Source organism: Anomalospiza imberbis, chromosome 2 (genome assembly GCF_031753505.1).
Source record: "Anomalospiza imberbis isolate Cuckoo-Finch-1a 21T00152 chromosome 2, ASM3175350v1, whole genome shotgun sequence".
NCBI lineage: Eukaryota > Metazoa > Chordata > Aves > Passeriformes > Viduidae > Anomalospiza > Anomalospiza imberbis.
In genome coordinates this window covers 106,763,319-106,782,486 of record NC_089682.1, presented here as the reverse complement: position 1 = coordinate 106,782,486, position 19,168 = coordinate 106,763,319, and the positions used below count along the sequence as shown (strand labels likewise).

General features: G+C 41.2%; 1 protein-coding gene and 2 long non-coding RNA genes across 4 annotated transcripts in view; all 3 read right to left on the bottom strand.

Annotated features, from left to right (window-relative positions):
- The window catches only part of HS6ST3 (heparan sulfate 6-O-sulfotransferase 3), a 272,962-nt gene that overhangs the window by 115,485 nt on the left and 138,309 nt on the right, over positions 1-19,168 (bottom strand). The gene's annotated exons all lie outside the window — the stretch shown is intronic.
- On the bottom strand, positions 7,724-15,115 carry LOC137469591 (uncharacterized). The gene is made up of 3 exons (XR_010996603.1): positions 15,048-15,115; positions 14,630-14,701; positions 7,724-8,599 (listed from the first exon to the last, which is right to left on the bottom strand). It is a non-coding gene; the product is annotated as an uncharacterized lncRNA (long non-coding RNA).
- LOC137469590 (uncharacterized) lies at positions 13,248-13,601 on the bottom strand. The gene is made up of 2 exons (XR_010996602.1): positions 13,473-13,601; positions 13,248-13,324 (listed from the first exon to the last, which is right to left on the bottom strand). It is a non-coding gene; the product is annotated as an uncharacterized lncRNA (long non-coding RNA).

Genomic DNA, 19,168 nt, shown 5'->3' with positions numbered 1-19,168 from the left:
CTTTACACAAATCTAAGTTGAAAGATGTTTTCTCTCTGTCTCTGATATGAAGGCAGACTTTGTCTTTGCGTGATGTTTCCTTTCTTGGTTATAAAAGATTATTTTTAAAGATGGAACTACATTGACATGTTACACAACAGAGTACCTGTAGTGTTAGTATCTAAAAAACTAATGGACAAAAAAAAAATTATATTGTGCCATATGACGTTTTGCTCCTCTAGAGACCCAACTCCACGGAGAAATAGAGCAAGACGAAATGGTATCTCCAAACATACAGGAGTACTTCTGACCTTTGGCTCCTCAGCTACAAAGCCACAGACTCTTGCAGGGAATAGAAAATATATCAATATTGTAGAAGCAGACAGTGGCTGGAGACCTAGTGGGAACAAGAAAAAAATGTCGACTGGTATACGTTTTGGGGGTAGGGAGGGGAGGACAGGAAAGGAGAACCCAAATCCCAGGTTTCCAGCTGAGAGCAGACCTGACCTGACACTTGTACTTTACTCAAACTTCTACAGGAAGCAGAAGGGAGGGAAGGACACTTTCAGTAAGGAAACTTGAGACTGCAAAGTATTAATAATTTAATATCCTGACTTGCACCTCCAGAACACCAATTCAAATCTGATCCACGTCAGCGGTGACCCAAACTTATTAAATGGCCTGCATGTTGAAACAATCCGATAGACTTAATTGGTTTCTAGTGGATGTGAAATGAAGCTGGCCACCACCTTTGACAGTCATAGCAAACTTTACAATGATTGAAGGCAACAGATAAGATACACTCCCCCAGAAGGGTCTCCCCCCTCCAAGGCACACTAAACAGCTCCAGGAGAGACACTCCTTCGCACCATAAACAAAGGAACCTACTTTGCATTAAAGCACTGTAAAAAATATACCAATGAGAATTCATCAGTGTGTGGTATTTTTCCAAAGAGTAATTACTGTATAACATGGATATTTATTTAGTTTAGTTTTGTTTTGTTTTGTTTTGAGTGGTTTTGCCACTGAAAGACAGGTTTGGCCACTAAAACCACGTCTTGAGCGAGACTGCGCAGTTGGCTGACGTGGATATGAGCAACGATTTGACATCTTGTATTCCTCTAGATTACAACCCAGATCCTACAGCTGCAGCATAGTGGACCCAAAGATAAAAAGGGGCAGAATGGAAAAGAACTGCAGATTCCATTATCCAGGTCCTGGTCACAGGCAGAAAAACCTTCTGTTTTTCTTGACATCATTTAAAATGACTTGTACCTGAGAAAATACATAACTTTATACCATCTTAGAAGGCTTCTGGACCTAAAACACAGACTTTGGAGCCTTGTGGAAATAAACATTTACATACATTTCACTGAAATGAAAAAAATATCATATCACCTATTCTGAGTTTTAATGAAATAAAATTAATTAGTCTTGATCACAAACTATTTACATCCAAATTGAGATCTCACTTCAAGACAAGACGTATCTAAATCTGTATTTCCAAGTTTAATGATGTCTCCAGACCAAAGCCCCTTCCATAGTCTTCCTGCATAAAATGAGCGGAACTGCTACAGAAATTATTTTTTCAATTTTTCATCAATCCAGAGTTCTGCTTACAATGCAGTTTAATTTGTAAAAGAATATATGATGAGTCTGCTCAGCATATTAAATGCAGCATGCTAGCACTTTGATGACCTTTCCCATGGAAAAATGTCCCCACCCAATCCATGAAACAAAAATCCCTACAAATCCTGTGATCTATCTCAATGACAAAATAACTGGGGTTTGCAAATTACAGAAAACATTTCAGTTAGTTGATCAAAATTTTAAAAAGGCCTGAGGTCACTAGCAATACTTCATTTAAATAAGTGTACAATATTAAACATATTGTATACAATGCATAAAGCTTAGAAAAGTACTTAGAACACTCATATTTCTGAATTCTTCACTAAACCATTCTAATGGGAAAAGAGTGAAATTTATATTGGATAGTTCACTGACAAGTCCCACTTTATATAGAAGTTCAGTTAAGATGATGGAATGAATTTGAAAATTAATTAAAAAATAAATCTATATTTTATGTTATAGACTGCAAACATGTTCAGTTCCAGTAAAGTACACTCTTTGAAAAAGAATATAGAAGTATCAGAGGGATCCAAAATTACAGTGATATTGGTAAAAAAACATGAGAATATTATTTAAGCAGATAAATTACTAAAACAATAAATTATGTTATATTTTTATGCTTTTCCTATAAGACCAGATGAAGTTCAAAAATAATACATTTAAGTCTAATTAAAGGAACTTTAAAAAAAGATTAAATACAATACATTCCCACAAGATAAAGAGCAATCTAGGCTGCCATAAACACAAAAATACAATCCAAAACCACTATGGAGTATGACAGCACCTTGAAATTACCCAAATGTCTTTTTGTTCTCTTCTGTTAGATGAAATGCATAGCTCCTTACACATGCAGAAAGTGACAAATATAATGCTGACACAGCTGTAATGCTTCACACGGACACACAGCTTTTCTCTGGATACCTGAATAGGAAATTAATAGTATAACAGACACCAAAGTTAACACCTCACAAAATCTAGCTCTACTCACTTAACCAAAGGAAAGCAACAAAGAATTGCAAAATAGAGTCGGCTGCAGCAGTAATTCAAACTTCACTGTCCTGCCTATGGATGGGTGCACAACAGGGCACACTAAACCTCTTCAGCAAATCCTTAGTCTCCAAAATAAGGGTAAAAAAACCACAAGTGTTTTCCCTGTTTATCCTTTGTGTTCACTGTTATCAGGCTTCAGAAAACTTACTAAAATAAAGGCAGAAAAATAACAGAACTGGAACCAAGTCTGGATAAGACCTCTTGAGTTCTCAGATTCCGTTTCCTTGAATAACAGTTACCTCTCCCATGCCCCATCTCATGAATGGATCATGCTCTGATTCAATAACAGCCAAGAGCAATTAGACATACAACAGCTCTACAGCCCAGGATAGATGTCAAAGATATTCTGTATGTGAAGCCAGTATCTCTCACAAGAGAAGTTCAAAGATGAAGAAAAGAGGCACATTGTACATTTTACACTGAAGAATGGCACAGAAATCTCGGAGCACATTACCTAGAATCCCACCTAACCTCAGAGACATCGGAAAGTCTTGCCAACGCTGTAAAAGGAGGGCCAGCATCTGATTCTCTGTCCCACCAGTAGCTCCACTTTCTTCTGCGTTCTTCCCATCCAGCCCAGACTGGATGGGAGATTTTTGGGGGGATTTTCAAAGCACTTGAGATGGCTCTGCTGCAATAAACAACAACAGGGCTTTAGAGCAAGAAACTGAGTAGGCAGGCGAATGCCATGGCAGGCAACAGGCAGCCATGTGGCCACACTGGAGAGGGCCAAGTCTGCTCAGGCAGTGTCAGAGAACTGCAGGGAAGAGGAAGGTGAACCATGTGCCTTTTTGGCCACAACACTGTCTGAGAGCAGTTCCTACAGTAAACTATCCTCAAGCAAGGTGAACCCATACTCAGTAAAACCACCTGCCTCTAGGAACGTGATGCATACCCCAGGAATGCCTCCCTCTGGAAAAGACAACAGGTGACTGCTGCAATGACGATCATCAAAACTAGATGCCTTAGAAACAGGACAAAAGGTGGAGAGATGGTCCAGGGCCAGCACAGGAAGGGCATCAAAACCATTGGGAGGAACATTTTTACATCTCTTGTGTCAGAGTTACACAGTCTCAAAATCTTCTGGGGCTGCAAGGAGGAAAGGGGCACAGACTCCAAAATGGTCCCACAGTGACCTCCTGCTTCATAGTCTGAGACAGCTGGCGTCTCACAAGCCACCACTGGCAGAAACCCAGCCCAAACCTTTTCACTGTTATTTCCTTCCAACTTTCAGGGAAATCTAAAATGTACATTTTCCCCAAGTTCTAAAAGACAACTAAAAGACCTTTACCAACGTTTTTCCACTGGTATGTGGAGAAAAGTCTGAAAATCATAGTAATAAAAGTGAACAGCACTCACCAATTCAACCTGAATTGACAGTACTTTGACCTCCCATAAAAAGACCTGTCTTGCATTAAAGTAGAAGTATAAGGAAAGAAAAGAGAATGCACCAAAAAGCAAAATTAAAATAGTATCCTAAATGCTCCAGAGCTATTTTTAATGCATATTATGCATTTTCCTAATTTTTCCTTTTCATTGAAGTCTCAGTTCAATACTATGCAATCTACTATAATTCAGGGACTTAAAAATGTCAGTCTCAGCAAATCAGGGTTAAGATTTAATAGAATAATGTTGAAGCACACAATAAACAACTATAATTATTAAAGCAAACTAGACTTTGTATTTCACTTTCATTTATTTCACATCTAAAGACTTTATTATGTTTTATTTACTAATGCATTAGATTGAAAAATTTGTAAGGCACTTTAAATTATTGATGGGACTTAAGTTTTCCAGTGTGCCCAACATATTTCTGGCCTCATAAATGAAAGCCCAGAGGTTCTGAATTTGTTCATGTAACTCCTATCCAGCTGTTAGAAAGAGAAAAGAAGGGTGACTCCTCAGATCAGTCACCATCATGCAACACAGAATCAGAGAATGGTTTGGGTTGAAAGGGACTTTAAAGATCATCTAGTTTCAAGTTCCCTGACATGGTCAGGGACACCTTCCACTAGAGCAGGTCACTCAGAGCCCCATCCCGCCTGGCCTTTCCAGGGATGGGGCATCCACCTATATGAGACAGGGAAGTTTAACCTTAATTTTACAGTCTAAAATTACAAATCTCAATAGTAGCTGCCAAGGTGAGCTATCCCCTACACATTGAGTATGGGACACAGAGTATTTCCTTTTGTTTCTGGAGTATAGGTAATCACAGAGGGCCACATGCTATCATTAGAAATATAGCATTTTTGGAGGGTTTCACTACTTCTGCAAAATGTTATCAGCTGTTAATGAGAGAATCTCTATGGCAGAGTGAATTTTTTTCTTATTAACCACAACAATTAAACAAAATATACTTGCTTGTTAACTCTAAATATTTCAGGGAACATGTGTCATATTGTGAAAATTATAAATTCTCACTTTTAACTGACTTTTCCCTAGTTAATAACCACAGTGCTTCTTGTGTTTTTATGACCACTATTAATGAAGTCCATGAACTCACTGAAATTGGGAAAGCTACTGCATGCCAAAAATGCTTCATAATTATTCTAAGCTGATTAATATTTTTTTATAGCCAGGTAGATCAAAGCCAATTCACTTAACTTGAAGTTAGAAGTATTTTTAAATGCTGCAGCAGTTGTACTAGATGGCAACCAAGATGCCCTGCTCTTTTTGAAAGTTCACACCATCCCTTTCAACAGTCATCTTCTGTACTGTAATCCAGGATTAAATATTTCTGAGAGTTTCTTTGACTGATAAAACAAGTCATAGCTACTCAGAAAAAATACTGCCTAATATGCACAAGCTTGCAAATATCTTTAAACTGCATCAATATTTGTTCATTATTTTTAAGCCAAATTTTAATGTTTATGTCATTATCAAGCTCATAGGGGCTTGAAAGGATTAAAAGAATAAAAATAAGTATCTGACTTTAAGTAATGACCTGCAGAAAGAGCACAGAGGTGTGTAATCAGTGCAAGTGAAGCCAGGTCCAGAGAAACAAATCTTAGGAATCTGTTGAAGCCTTCTGCTGAACAATGAAGTTCTCTGGAGCTGTCTTGCAGTTAGGGAAGTGAGATTACATTCCCATCTTCCCATCAACTCCATGTGACTCAGTAGGATTTATTTGAGTTCTACTGCTTGAACTCTGACTGTAGGAGCAGCAGTGTACAACTGGGCAGGTATAAGCTCGCTTTGACTGTGCCTTTCTAATGCGATGAGGTGGGTGTACAGCAACCTCTGGAATTTTCAGTGATGTTTGTATCGAAAAATCTCATCCCATGCACAAACCCTTTGGATAATGATGATGTATTGCCAAGAAGCTTCATGGGTTCCCACTCTACGCTCTGCAGTTTCTTAACTGCAGAACTGAAGATGCAGGCAGGAGACTGACCTCCTCTGTTGATTTCCCTGCAGCCATATGCTAGAAAATGCTCCCACTGAACTTCTCAGAGTCCAAGGAGAACTCATACTTCACTTTTTTCTCTTCCTAACAGATGCCCAGCAGAATAACCTGGACAGACATGGCAGAAGGCTGACAAGGTGAACAACAAGGCGTGAGAGTGCCAATTTGTTCAAACTGGAGAAAATATATTTTCAGGCAAGTCATTTTCCTAAACAAAACAAATGCTGAAACTGCCCATTATGAAAGGGAAATGCTCTCACACAGAGCAAGAAATCCAGGAAGATGCATTTCAGCCCATGAATTTTTAAATACTCTACTCTCCAAAAGAAGGCGAGGGAATGAGGAAGAGCTTGAATTCCTGCAAAACTGAACTCAGAAGGAGGAATTGAAGGATAAGATCCTATTTCACAAATAGGTGCTAAAGTAGGATGGTAAGATAGTTCAAACTGAATTGCATGATAGCAAACAGTCTGCCTCTAGGCAGAAGCACTTCCCAGCCTGCAATTTATGCTGTGAGGGAAGAGAACTGCAGAAAAACCTCATGAAATCAAGTGATTAGTCAATAAAATGGCAAGTGAAATTCAGTGTAAACAAATGTGGTACACTTGGGGAAAACAGTAATCTGAACCATGCATTCAGCCTAGAAATGAGATCTTAATGGGCTGTTTCCACTCAGAATTGAGACTGTGAGATAACAGGATTTTTTATGAAAACATAAGCTCTGGACTGATCCCCTGCATTTACTCCAGGGTTGGTGGGTCATCCAAACCAGATTACTTTCTCTTAACACAATGTATTCAAATGTCCTTCTGTAACATTTTTTTTGTTGCAAACATCAGATTCTAAGGCTTTGGCTGCAATTTGCTTTGTGTTTCTGCAATATAACCATAATTACACTGGAAAGATTAAAATGCTTTATTAGGCCTATTTAGGTAAATCCTACTATGCAGCTGATTATCTTCAAATAATATTATGGTAAATAATTCTTCAGCCATCCTCCCATCTTAAAAATAACATCAGAACACTCAAGATTACTCCCTCTTTTTTAAAAAATGGAAACATACCCAGGTCTTACCTTTCACTGAAAGGGCTTTCCCTACTACCTTGAAATGCTTATTCATTAAAAAAACACTCCCTGGAAAACTTTCACAAAACAAAGCAGCACTGCTTATTTGCTTAGGCAGAGCAGTAATGCATATTTACAGAACTATGAGACTCAAATACTGTCTGCTATTGCAGCAAAGCCCAAAATTGAGGTCCAGTCTCAGAGCACACTAGCAACCACACAGTGACTCCTTCTCCACTGCCCGTTTGGTACGACAGAGGAGAAAAAGAAAGAGATGAAAGAATGTTTTGCATAAGCTTCATGCTACTGAGCCTGTCAACTCTGCTAATCTCAGCAAGGAGAAGGGTCAGAGCAGCCTAGGAGCTATTCAAAGTGTTCAAATCAGGTTGGATGGGGCCTTGAGCAGCCTGATCTACTGGAAGATGTCCCTAAACATGGCAGAGGGGGGTTGAACTAGATTAACTTTGAAGGTCCAACCCAAATGATTCCACAGCTCCATGTTTTTGTTGAATGTGAAGACTTCAGCAGCAACAACCCAGGAGGTCCATGCAAGCAGGCAGAGTAAGCAGAACACAGCACACCTTCCCCACTCACCCTCCTACTCGGGGCAGGGGACTGCTCAAAAGAACGGGAGGGAGGACAGTGACAGGACCCCACTCTTCATTCCCCCTTTGCAACTCCATAGCAACATGAGGACCACTGCTGAAGACAGACAAGAGCAAGTAGGAAAACCTGGAATTACAGCAAAGGTTAACAGGAAAGGTGTTGTTCATGCCATTTGTCATATTATGCTTTGTCTTTTTCTCTTCCCAAACAACTGCCCTCTCCCTGCATAGAAAGGAAACCCTTTTCATTATGAGGTGGGTTTGTGCCATGAAAAATCTAATGAGTAGATGAAACAGCAATTCATTATCTATTTAAATATTGCAGTGGGTTAATCTAGCAAATGAAAATGGAGCATGAAGCAGATGGCCCTTTATAGTTCTCATGATTTCTTAAATATTCCCTCCCAGTGTACAATCATTCTTGTATTTAACATGAAATGCACAGCTTTCACCATGTGCACATTATGCAACCATTCATACAACCTCATAAATGTTACATCTTATAGAGCAATCATTTTTATGCCTTTTTTTAGAGGAAAAGCTGTATCATGTCACGGCAAAGTATTCTTAGATGTCTTGAAATAATTTAAGGTAGCTGCCAATAGCAAATGATAAATCCACTAAATGCAAATATTTGTTCAATCTACTTTTTGGACATATATTAATATTCCGGGTTCAAGAAATAACACAGGAAAAGCATTTTGACATTGGATTTGGGTGTAATATTTCAACTGTTTAGTATCTTGCAGAATACATGCTAGGAAAATAGGTATCTGAGCTCCTCTCTGCTTCATTAAAGCAATTACTGTCCATACTGAAATAACAACTGCTGCTTTGGATTTCACAAAAATCTATTCTCTGCCACTGAAAAAAAGAAAATGTAAAAATCAGTGATCGTCTCTTAGTTGTTTGCATATGTGACAATCCAGTCCAAAGCTGTCCATATTCCTGGCAAAAAATAGACTATGCAAATACCTTAAAAAATACACTTCCTCAATACTGTGACCCACATTAAGTGAAAAATTTCTAAAAATAATTTTTGTTACTAAAATGCACTTAGATGATAACACACCAAATTCAATTAATACACCACAAATTAAATCTACTGTGTGCAAAAAGCCAACAAGAGTCTCATATACCAACTAAACTCAATTACAAGTAAAGCAGCACTTCTATACATATTTTGTAATGGGGCATTGCCCTCCAGATAAAAAACAGAATGTAACTATTATCAAGTTTTATACTTTTGTTCCTTTTTTAACTACTATATTGGTACTAAATACCACAGTGTAATCTAATGTGCAAACAGTGCAGCACCCAGGAACAGACAGGAATGCCTAGACAGAGCCAGAAGAGCCTCCATGGACAAGAAGCTGGGAGAAGCAACGAAAAAGTCTGAAAAAGGACCTGGCCACAAAGCAGAGACAAAGCAGGACAGGTCGGAAGTGTTTGGTAAAAGGCAGCAGGGACGTGGGCACCCAGAAGCACACTTTTTTCCAGAGCTAGAATTAACCCCAGGATTTCCAGCACGGTAAGCCAGTTTGTATGAGGCTATTGAAAAAGTCAATAAGAGAGCAGCTGCTGACTCCTAATTTAGTTTCAGCAGCAAAGCTCTGAACTGTGCATCTCAATTTTTAAATCCTTCCTATGACCTATTTCTGTACTGAATTATTTGCTGTTTTCTTCCTAATGGATCCTCTAAAACTACTGGAAAGTGTCGGCACAAAATTCTGTTGAAACAACCTTGTGATGACTTTAAGTCAAGCACTCCAGAGATATGACAGCAGGAATCTGGTTTCGTCTGCCAATTTAACTTACTTCCCTCCATGCACACAAACTATAATTTGGTCCTTAATTGTCCCATCAGAGTAGTTCATGAAGGCTGGATTCAAATGTTGGGATCTGTTTGCAGACTGATGCCCAACAGCTTCCTGAAGCAGCAGTCTGGCTGTACGTGACAGTTTCTGACAGGCACAGGAGGAGATATTTGGCTTTTTAGGCAGACGTTATGCAGTGACTGAAAACCAAAAAGGTCAGCTGAAAACATCCTTAGGATAGGTAAAACCACCTGACAGGCACAGTAACTGCAGCACGCTGATACCTGCCCAAATGCACCTCTTTGCTCCACTGTTTGCAAGCAAACCTGATGTGCTGGAAAGCAAGTTGTTGCAGACGTTTTGTACCAAAGGCATGTAATGACAAAAATAATATCAGCAAGGTGTCAAAAGAAACCATTGTGGGGTTTGGGGAATACAAAGAGACATTGCACTGATCCTCCTATCACAGTCACATGTTTTTCTGATGATATGAATCCACATGAGGAAGACTCCAGGCTAAGTCGATTCCTGAAGCACCTGAAGGTTGAGTTTGAAATAAGTAAAAAGCTCTTAGAGTGCTCATAAGATTTCATAGCATTACATGGTATTTTACAAAGCAAAGAATTTTAAAAGGCCCTACTTGACTAATTGTGATCAACTCAAGCATAATAATTTCCCCTGTAGTTCCTCAGTGGCCCAATCCCTTAGATCACAACAGGCAAAACATCGCTAAGACACCGATAGAACTTACAAATTTGTGAGGCAAAAAAAATCTCACTGTGACCAGGAAAATAAATTTTTTCTCACGTGGCCAAGATTATAAAAAAATACTAAGGCAATTATGGAGAATAGGTTGAAGAAGACTATCATAGCAAGTCACCATATTTGTGGGAATGCCATGCTATCTAGCGAAAAAGCAAGGGAGAGATTCCATATGAAAAAATAATAAGAGATCATTTAATTGGAGGCTGTGTCACAGGCACAAAAATTAAGTTTGCATGCTGCTTTTGCAAGCTTATTATGGTCTTATTACAGTTTCTGTATTTGCAGCAAATTTATATCAATATTTCATGCTATACTGAAGTAAGATAGATGCATTTAAACTGGAAATAATTGGTCTTCTCCCGAATTTATTTATATTCAGCAGTTTATATTTGTTTTTCTATTTCATATATTTAATTTGCATTTATTTTGGCTAGCATAGAATATTTAAAATGGATATTATAAAGTCTTACAGCATGAAAGAGATTTAGGGAGGAAAATTTTTTCCATTTAAAATTGGAGCAAGCATAATTGAATAATGAGAAGAAATCTGAACCATCTAAAAGAATTATAATTAGAGCCCAAGTCAAAGATGACAAATTTCACCATTTAGAGAGATCATGATGAAAATGGTAAATATGAGTTGTCATGCTTTAATTAAAAAGGAGTGAAAACGGCATTAAAGCATTCATTGTTAAAATGTTCTTAGCACTGTAATTATTTTTATTGATTAAAGCAATTATTAATTCATGAACAGGCTCTAAAATGTTGATACTGTAATTCACGAAATGAAGAAAGGAATATGCCATCTCATTTATTCATGAAACCCTTGTATTTCCATAAATAGATTTTTATAAATGCATGATAGCTAAAAAAAAAAAAAAAAAGCATAGTCTAACCTGAGACAAACTCCTGAACACATCCAAACTTACAGAGTGCAGAACCTCACTGAGAAATCTACCCTTTGCTGTTTGCCTGGCACTGAATTACAGCATTGCTCAACTACTCACTGCATCTGAATGGCTTTCCAGCAGAACTGCCTTCAATGTATTAGCCTGGTGACAGGAATAATACTGATACATTACAAAAAAGGGCTCTCTTCCCTCAGATCTGTCCTATTCTTCCTCCTGGAGATTTTTTTTTTGTGCCTGAGTGGTAGAAAAAAAAAAAGTATCCATATTTCTACAATGTGTGGGACATGTTAGACCTACATGCACAAGCTGGTGTGGATGACAGGGACCCCCTGAAAAAACCACTGCCTCGACACACACGAGCACAGCAGCTCCCACCTGTGACAGTCTTGCTGTGCATAACATGGTATTGAACAGCAAATGACAGCTTCCCTGGAAGCACCAGCCTGACAGAGGTCAAGAAGCATTTGGGCAATTCTCTCAGGCACATGGTGTGATTCTTGGGGTGTACTGTGCAGCAGTTGGACTCAATGATCCTTGTGGGTCTCTTCCAACTCAAGAGAGTCTATGATTTTGATTTTATGAGTCTGTTTTTTTTGCATGGAAGGTCAAGAGCCATAATTCCCATCCCCTGCTGACTGTAGTTCCAAAGGCCTTATTTTCAAAAGGGCGAAGTTCTGGAATTCCTGGGAACTGAGTGTGGTAGGAGATAAGAACCCTATGAGCATCTCTCTGGCATGCTGCTGGCAATAACCTACACACGCCAGAGACATCAGCCATCCTCAGAGAACTGTTCTGGCATCTTCTAGAACATTTTCCCTGTACTAAGAATTTCAGGGTTGGCTGCTGACACCTGAGTGGGCAAAAGCAGGCACTGGAGGAAGCTCCTGCAGGTGCACAGAGTGGGAATGCACAGACAGTCAGGTGAGCAGCTGGGCTGACCGGGTGACATGGGGGGCTCTGCACAGCAGGAGGGGTGCTGGGAAGAGGTGTTTATAATGCCCTGCAAGGCAGCCCAGGACAATGTCTAAAGCTTTTTCTGCCTAGTTGCTGTACCCTTCAGACACAGTTCCAGGGAAGAAGCGTCATAAAACTGGCTTTGGGGTCTGTACTTTGTGTCACCTGGCATGCTCTGAAAACAACCTTGCAAGTCAGACTCCACATCAGCCTGGATGGGATCTGCTGCACTCAGCCAGTGTGACTTTAGATGTATTCCAAGGGTGCTCCTTCTCTTTGCTGACAGTCTGCAATGCTTAAACTCGTTCTTTTTACATTTATTATTACTATTATTATTATTTCTATTTACTGTTATTTCTTTTAAATCTATTTTATTTTTTAATGGCACCCTTGTGACTAATAGCACGTTGCTTTCACTCTCCTCTCCCACCCAGCCCTGCTCCAACTTTCCACTCATTTATCATCTCTGAGCTCCGGGGTGGGGGACACTGCTGCACCTGCAGCCTCTGTCACTCCATCAGCCCTGCTTGATGTGCTCAGCACTGGGTGCCCATCCTTCTGAACACTTCCTTCCCTCTCTACCCAGACAATCCTGATTCAGGGCAACATTTCAAGTAGGCTCATAAACAAGCCTTTGCACCTCATGTCTCACCAGCAAGACCCCATTCTGGTGGAGGAAAGCCTTGATGACAGCCCCAGTGAGGAAAACAGGCTGATGCTGATACAAAGGTGTCCCACACTGCAGGGCAGGTCTCTGACAGCCTCCATCACAGATACAGCCCTAGTGCCAGCTCTGTGCATTTTACCCAAACAGAAACAGCCAAAACAGGCAAGAACTCACTGCTTTTTGAAAAAAAAAAAAAAACAAACATATGTATATATTATTAATTGAAAAAAATATGGTCTTCTGAGGCATGATATCCCTGTTACGGGGATACTGGGATGATGTGGGGTGAGGTGAATCCACAGATACCCAGTTGTCCTGTGAAGAGACGCCATCAGCCAGAGAGCAGCTGAAGCAAGTGGGCAGAAGTTGGGAGATCTGCATGCTGGTCCTTCTCCTGACTCTGCTTCACCTCTACCTCTTTGATCTTTGCTTTTCCAGAGCTTGTCCCAGTGCTGCTCCACGTCTCTAGGGGCCCCTGTGCAAATGCATCTCAGAAACACCTACTCACTGGTATTAACTGAGAGGACAGTTAAAGGACCGCACTGGGGAAATCTCAGCAGAGTACTGCCAGCAGTTGCTTTGTCAAGTCAGCAATTAATAAATGCAGCAAAAAGCCAACTCACATGTCTTTCTCCCTCAGCCATGACAGACCTATGCAACATACAGTTAACCAAAGCAGCAGCACACCCGAGCCTACTGCAATCCCTAGAATATAGTACATGCCCGGCAATTCAGTTTTCTTAGTCTTGGCCTCTTCTTCAAGCTCTTGCCCTGCAGGAGAAGAGAAAACAGCACACATTATTGTGCTCTGTGCTACAAATAATCTCACAAGTGGCCTCATTCCCAAAAGAGTAAAGTTCCGAAATTCCTGAGAACTGGGTGTGGTGGGAGGTGAGCAATCTCTCCTCCTATCCAGACAAGACCACAAGCATCTCTGTGGCACCCTGCTGGCAGTAACCTCCACACACTAGAGACAACAGTTATCAGAGAGCTGCTCCTGTTTCTTTCTCAACACTGCCTGCATCCCTGACAAACCTGCTGGTCCCTGCAAACCAAAACTGCCTGCATCTTCTTTCCAGCAGCCAAGGGTCCTCTCTCCTCCAGTGACTGGCAGGGTGCTCTCCCTCTCCTGGCTCAAGAGCAGTTAGCTCCTCTGCACATCCCTCACACCCTCCAGAAGCAACACCAACAGCCACACTCATCCCACCACAGCTTTGAGTCTGCTGGCTGAAACTCCATCACAAGCAGAAGTGCCTGCAGAATCTCTCCTGGGTTGTCATCCTTGCCTTGAAGCTGGGCTTTGCATGAGCTGAAAACAAATTCAGCACACACCTGTTCCTGACATCTGGATATTCACACGCACAAAGCAACTCTGACCAGTAATTGTACAACTGCGGCAGCAGCTGCCCCTGGGACTCATCTAGGAACTCAGCTGGTAGCAGACACCATGCTGGACCATCTCTGTGGCTCTGCAGCCCATGCAAGGTGTGAAATCAAGTGTCCCTGCAGTGAGGCTCTGACTGACCCCTTCCTGCTGCACAGGAAGCTAGAAGCACAGCTCTCCAGGTCCTAACAGTTAACAGAGTGAGTTGTACTAACCATTTTCAGTTTCCTCCAAGCCTTTCAGGACCTTCTTTGTAACTTCAAGTGTCTGCTGGAAATCATTCCCTGCTTTAGCTTTATATGAGGACAACAGAAATTACGAAGTTACATTTCACATGGATAACATGGAAAAGGAAAGCTTGCTCTGTGAAATCAGTAGAGACTCTCAGATACTCACCCGTGGGATATAAGCTGGGAACCAGCACAGAATCCACCTGAGGAGCTGGAAAAGCCCTTTCTCTGGCCACATCTACAATCAAACCCAAGAGATGTACCCACTACACATTCTGCTCTGCACTGTCATACCTGAATACAGAATGTTACAGAGGTCAAGTAGTGACAGGGCACACACCAGGAGGCTGGCTAACCTTCATCAAGTGGTGGAGAACCCACTGCCAAGTTTCTGGCCCCACACTGTCACTCGCCACCTCTCTGCTTGTTAGGAACCCCTCATTCCCCCCAAAGCAGCTGTAGCCCCCTGCACCACCTCCTCGTGGTGTGTTTGCCCCGTGCTGCACTGTGGAACCTTTCTGGCTCACCCTGCCCTAGCCCTGGCCCTGCTGCTGCCAGCCTGGGGCTGGGTGCAGGCTGCCTACCTGCTCCCTGCCCTTGTATTGGAGCAGACTGGGTGTCCTGGGCTTGCAGGACCACCAGAAAGAGAAGGAGGCACTGGGTGAGGACCATGACCTGCCATGCTCGCAGCATGCCTGGTTGCTGCTGTGGTTGCTGCTGCTGCTGTTGCAGCATTGCCCACAGCTGGCACAGAACAAGTCAGAGGGGCTCTGTGACCTCACTGCCCCGTGGGGCCATACCCTCCACCAGGGCTCCCCAAGGTGCTCCCATTGTCTGTGAATTCCTGAATCTGCCCACCATTGAATTTCCTGTTTCTGCATGAGCATGGAAGAAGCAGAAGTGGAGAAGGGTGGACCTATTTTGGGAGGCAGCACTGTGCATGGGAGTGCAGAGCCACTTAGGTCCTTCTTCTCAGAAATCTCTATCAAAAGCTCTGTATAAAGACTGCATAAAAGAGCCAAATGCAAGTGCCTTTCAACTATTTTTGTCAGGCAGCATTCTATCAAGAAAACCAGCTTTTCCCCTCTCCTTTTGCTACAGTTTCATTACATTAAAGACACCATTTCCTACCATTTCTGCTATTGTCCTTCAAAAATCAGTGTGCTGCCCCTAGGCTTATCCCTAGTGAGCCAGGCTTATCCCCTTCCCCCTTCAAATCTAGTTTACAGCTCTCCCAACAAGCCATGCTAACTCCTGAGCAGAGATCCTTTCCCCCTTTGGGAAAGGTGTACGCCACTGCAGCCACCAGACCTGCAAGCTGACCTGTGCTCAAAACCCTCAAAATTCTGCTGGGAGCACCGGGTGCTGAGCCAGGTGTTCACCTGTGTGATTTTCCTGTTAAACACATTGAATTATAGCAAGTGTCAGATTCTCCACTTGCAACAGGGAAACCCTGGATGTAGGTACAGACTGAGGAATGAGAGGCTGGAGAGAGGAAAGAGACTGCTGTGCTCTTGCTGGTGTGGCCTCGTCCTCAAGTCTATGTGCAGTTTAGGGCACCAGAAGAGAAAATAAAAAAGCTATTAGAAAGCATCCAAAGGAGGGCTATGGAGAGGGTGAAGGGTCTAGAGGAGACACGATATGGGGTGGTTGAGGTGATTTACCCTATTCAGCCTGGAGTCTGAATTCAGAGAGGAGCCTGAGGGGAGACCTCACGGTGGTCTGCAGCTCCCTCATGGGGGGAAGTGGAGGAGCTGGCAGGGATCTCGTCTCTCTGGTGACAGTGACAGGACCCGAGCGAATGGCATGAAGCTCTGTCAGGAGAGGTTTAGGTTGGATATTAGGAGAAGTTTCTCAACCCAAAGGGTGGTGAGGCACTGAAACAGGCTCCTCAGGAAGTTGTCATGACACTAAGCCTGACAGAGTTCAAGAAGTGTTTGGACAATGCCCTCAGGCACATGGTGTGATTCGTAGGATTGGATTATTCTTGTGGGTCACTTCCAAGTCAGGAGATTCTATTATTACTCTTGGTAGGGGGTTAAAAATATATCTGTGGTGATATTTAAGGTCATGGGTTCTCAAGTGGTGTCTGATGTGAGGAGAGTGGGTTTGTATCCATCAGCTGTGAGCCAGATGGATACCAATCCTGCAACAAGATATGACTGTAAGCAGGATGTCAAAGAGATTTTAATTATGCAACAACTTAAATCTAAGTAAGAAGGAAAAAAAGAGGGGGGAAAGCTCATTTTGGAGATGTCAAGAATACTTTGTGTGACAGATTGCTAGATTCTTTTGTTTAGAACGCTAGACAAGGGTCAGAAGTGAGAAATAGAAGGAGCACAGCAGCTACTCATTTGTTTTTAATACTCACAATTTTCCTTGCAGATTAGCTTTGCATCATGCTGGAGTCCTTGAGGAAAGAGCTAGAGGGGTGTTGGGTATGGCACACCATGCTCAAATCACTTGTGATTATCTAACTCCTTCCATAACACAAGCACTCCAAACACAAACTGGAAAAAGAGAGTAAAAGCTTGGTGATTTTTGAGTTTGTCACTGTATTTTAAGAATTCTTCTGCCAATGCACTTCTCTTGACATAAGACTGTAACTACAAGCCATAAAACACTATGAATGGACAAGAAAGGCAAGCCCTGTTCACAGGAGCACAATAACTGCAAACTGGCACTTCGGGGCACTGGAAAGAGAAATGGAAAATACCCCACTAAATGGTAAATAGAATGCCTGATCACTTAAGGAAGATCTCCTTACTGTGCATATTCTGGACATATTTAGGTACCGCACCCACACCTCTGAGCTTGTAGTAAGTCAGCCACATACCTCACACTGTCAGGGTCCACAGCACACAACATACTACCCAGCCTACAGCTACTAATACTGATAAAATAAGGAGTTCCAAGAGTGCCAAAAGGAGCGAACTACAAGAAACAGATGGTCTCTAAGGAACATATTTGCAAAGACAACACTGGAACTCCTGCAAAGAGTACTGTCAGGGATTGCCAAGAAGCCACCTGATGCCCAGTGTGATGCTATCAGGCAAACAAATGGAAGACACAGTAATCCCCACACCCAACCTTTGTCACTTCCTAAGGCTAACAATCTTACAGCCATACAACTTTGACTTTCTCTATAACGTTTACCTTAAAAAAACCACACAGAACATAAATAGTCCTCTGATCCTCAAGTTCCAGCAACACTATGGGAATAATCTCTGTTATGTGAAATAGACACTTAGGAAATCATGCAGAGCCCTGTTTCATTGACGACCATTATATAGCTGAGTAAAATCCTGCCTAGCAAGATCTCTGGAATCCTGGATGCTTTGGATCAGTAAAGCACCTTCTAAAGCTGCAACTTCTAGCCCTGGGGAAGAAATTCCACACTGAAAGTTGCTTCATGACAAACAGGACAGATCAAATAATTTCCAAAATCTCCTTTAGCCCTTCTAAGTTTCTGTAGACATAATGATGAAGAATAGAGACAGACATATCTTCCCATATGTTTTTACAGGACATTATGACACAGCCTTAGTAAATGGATATGACTTATCATTTATAGAAATATTCTCATTTCTGACAGCACAGGAAAAGAAAAAGGCATAATTAAAGTTAAGATTCTCACATCTTTTCCACACCATGAAAAAGACTACCAAAATCAAGACTCACAGAGAAGCCTGTTCCTTCTGCGGAGGAAGATGGGAAATTGGTTCTGCTAGAACTGAAGAAAGTAAGAAAAGCTCAAAATATTTGGGCTACAACCAGTAGTTTTCAGAAGCACTACTGCAAGGGAGAAGACCTGCACACCTACATTACTGAGAGGAAGAAGACTAAGCAGACAGAGGAGAGAAAGGCTGGAAGAACTTCATACCACACATGGCTCTGGCTGTCAGATGAAGAAAATCTCCCCCTTTACTGCCTGACCTGTATTGCTGCTATCTATAGTCACTTTGCTTTGCATTGGAATTTTTTAACACTGTTTTTAACTACTTGTACTATAATATCTGTCACTATATTTATTTCTTCTGGACAAAATTTTATCTGGGTAACTCACGCAAAGAGACACAAACTTTGAGGAAAGAAAAAGAAATCTTAAGATTAAATGCTTATGTACCACTCATTTCTCTTAAAGTGCTGGCAGCTATTTGAGTTTGCTTTTAGGATAAACACTCGATTGCCTACAGTTTTACAAAATAGAAGAAAATATTAAGGAAGTATAGTTTTCTATTTTGAACTGAATTGCCCCATAAACAGAAAATATTGTTCTATTTGTTCTCTGTCCAACATGTCATTTTTTCAGACTTTTGTTTTAGTTGAAAATATAATCTCATGTGACATTTATACTACAGATTTTAAAGACAGGTACCTGCTAGGCTTTGGATCTCTTCAATGAGAACAGGAGGTAAATAAATCCAAAGTTTTTAAAACTGCATTTACTAACTTTTCACTGTCACATTGGAAAACATCAGTGAATAAAGTATTCTTCAAATAAGCTGCTTTATCGTTACATTTAAAGCATTCCAAACCATTTCCAAACCATTATAATGATACATTATAATGTGTATTGCTGGAGTTCAGTGATGTCCACACTAAACAGAGATGTTTAATCATTTGTAGAAACATTCCAACTTCTGAAAGTGCAGGAGAAGACAGGGTCATCAGCGAGGCTGGATTCTTCTCTTTTGAAAAACAT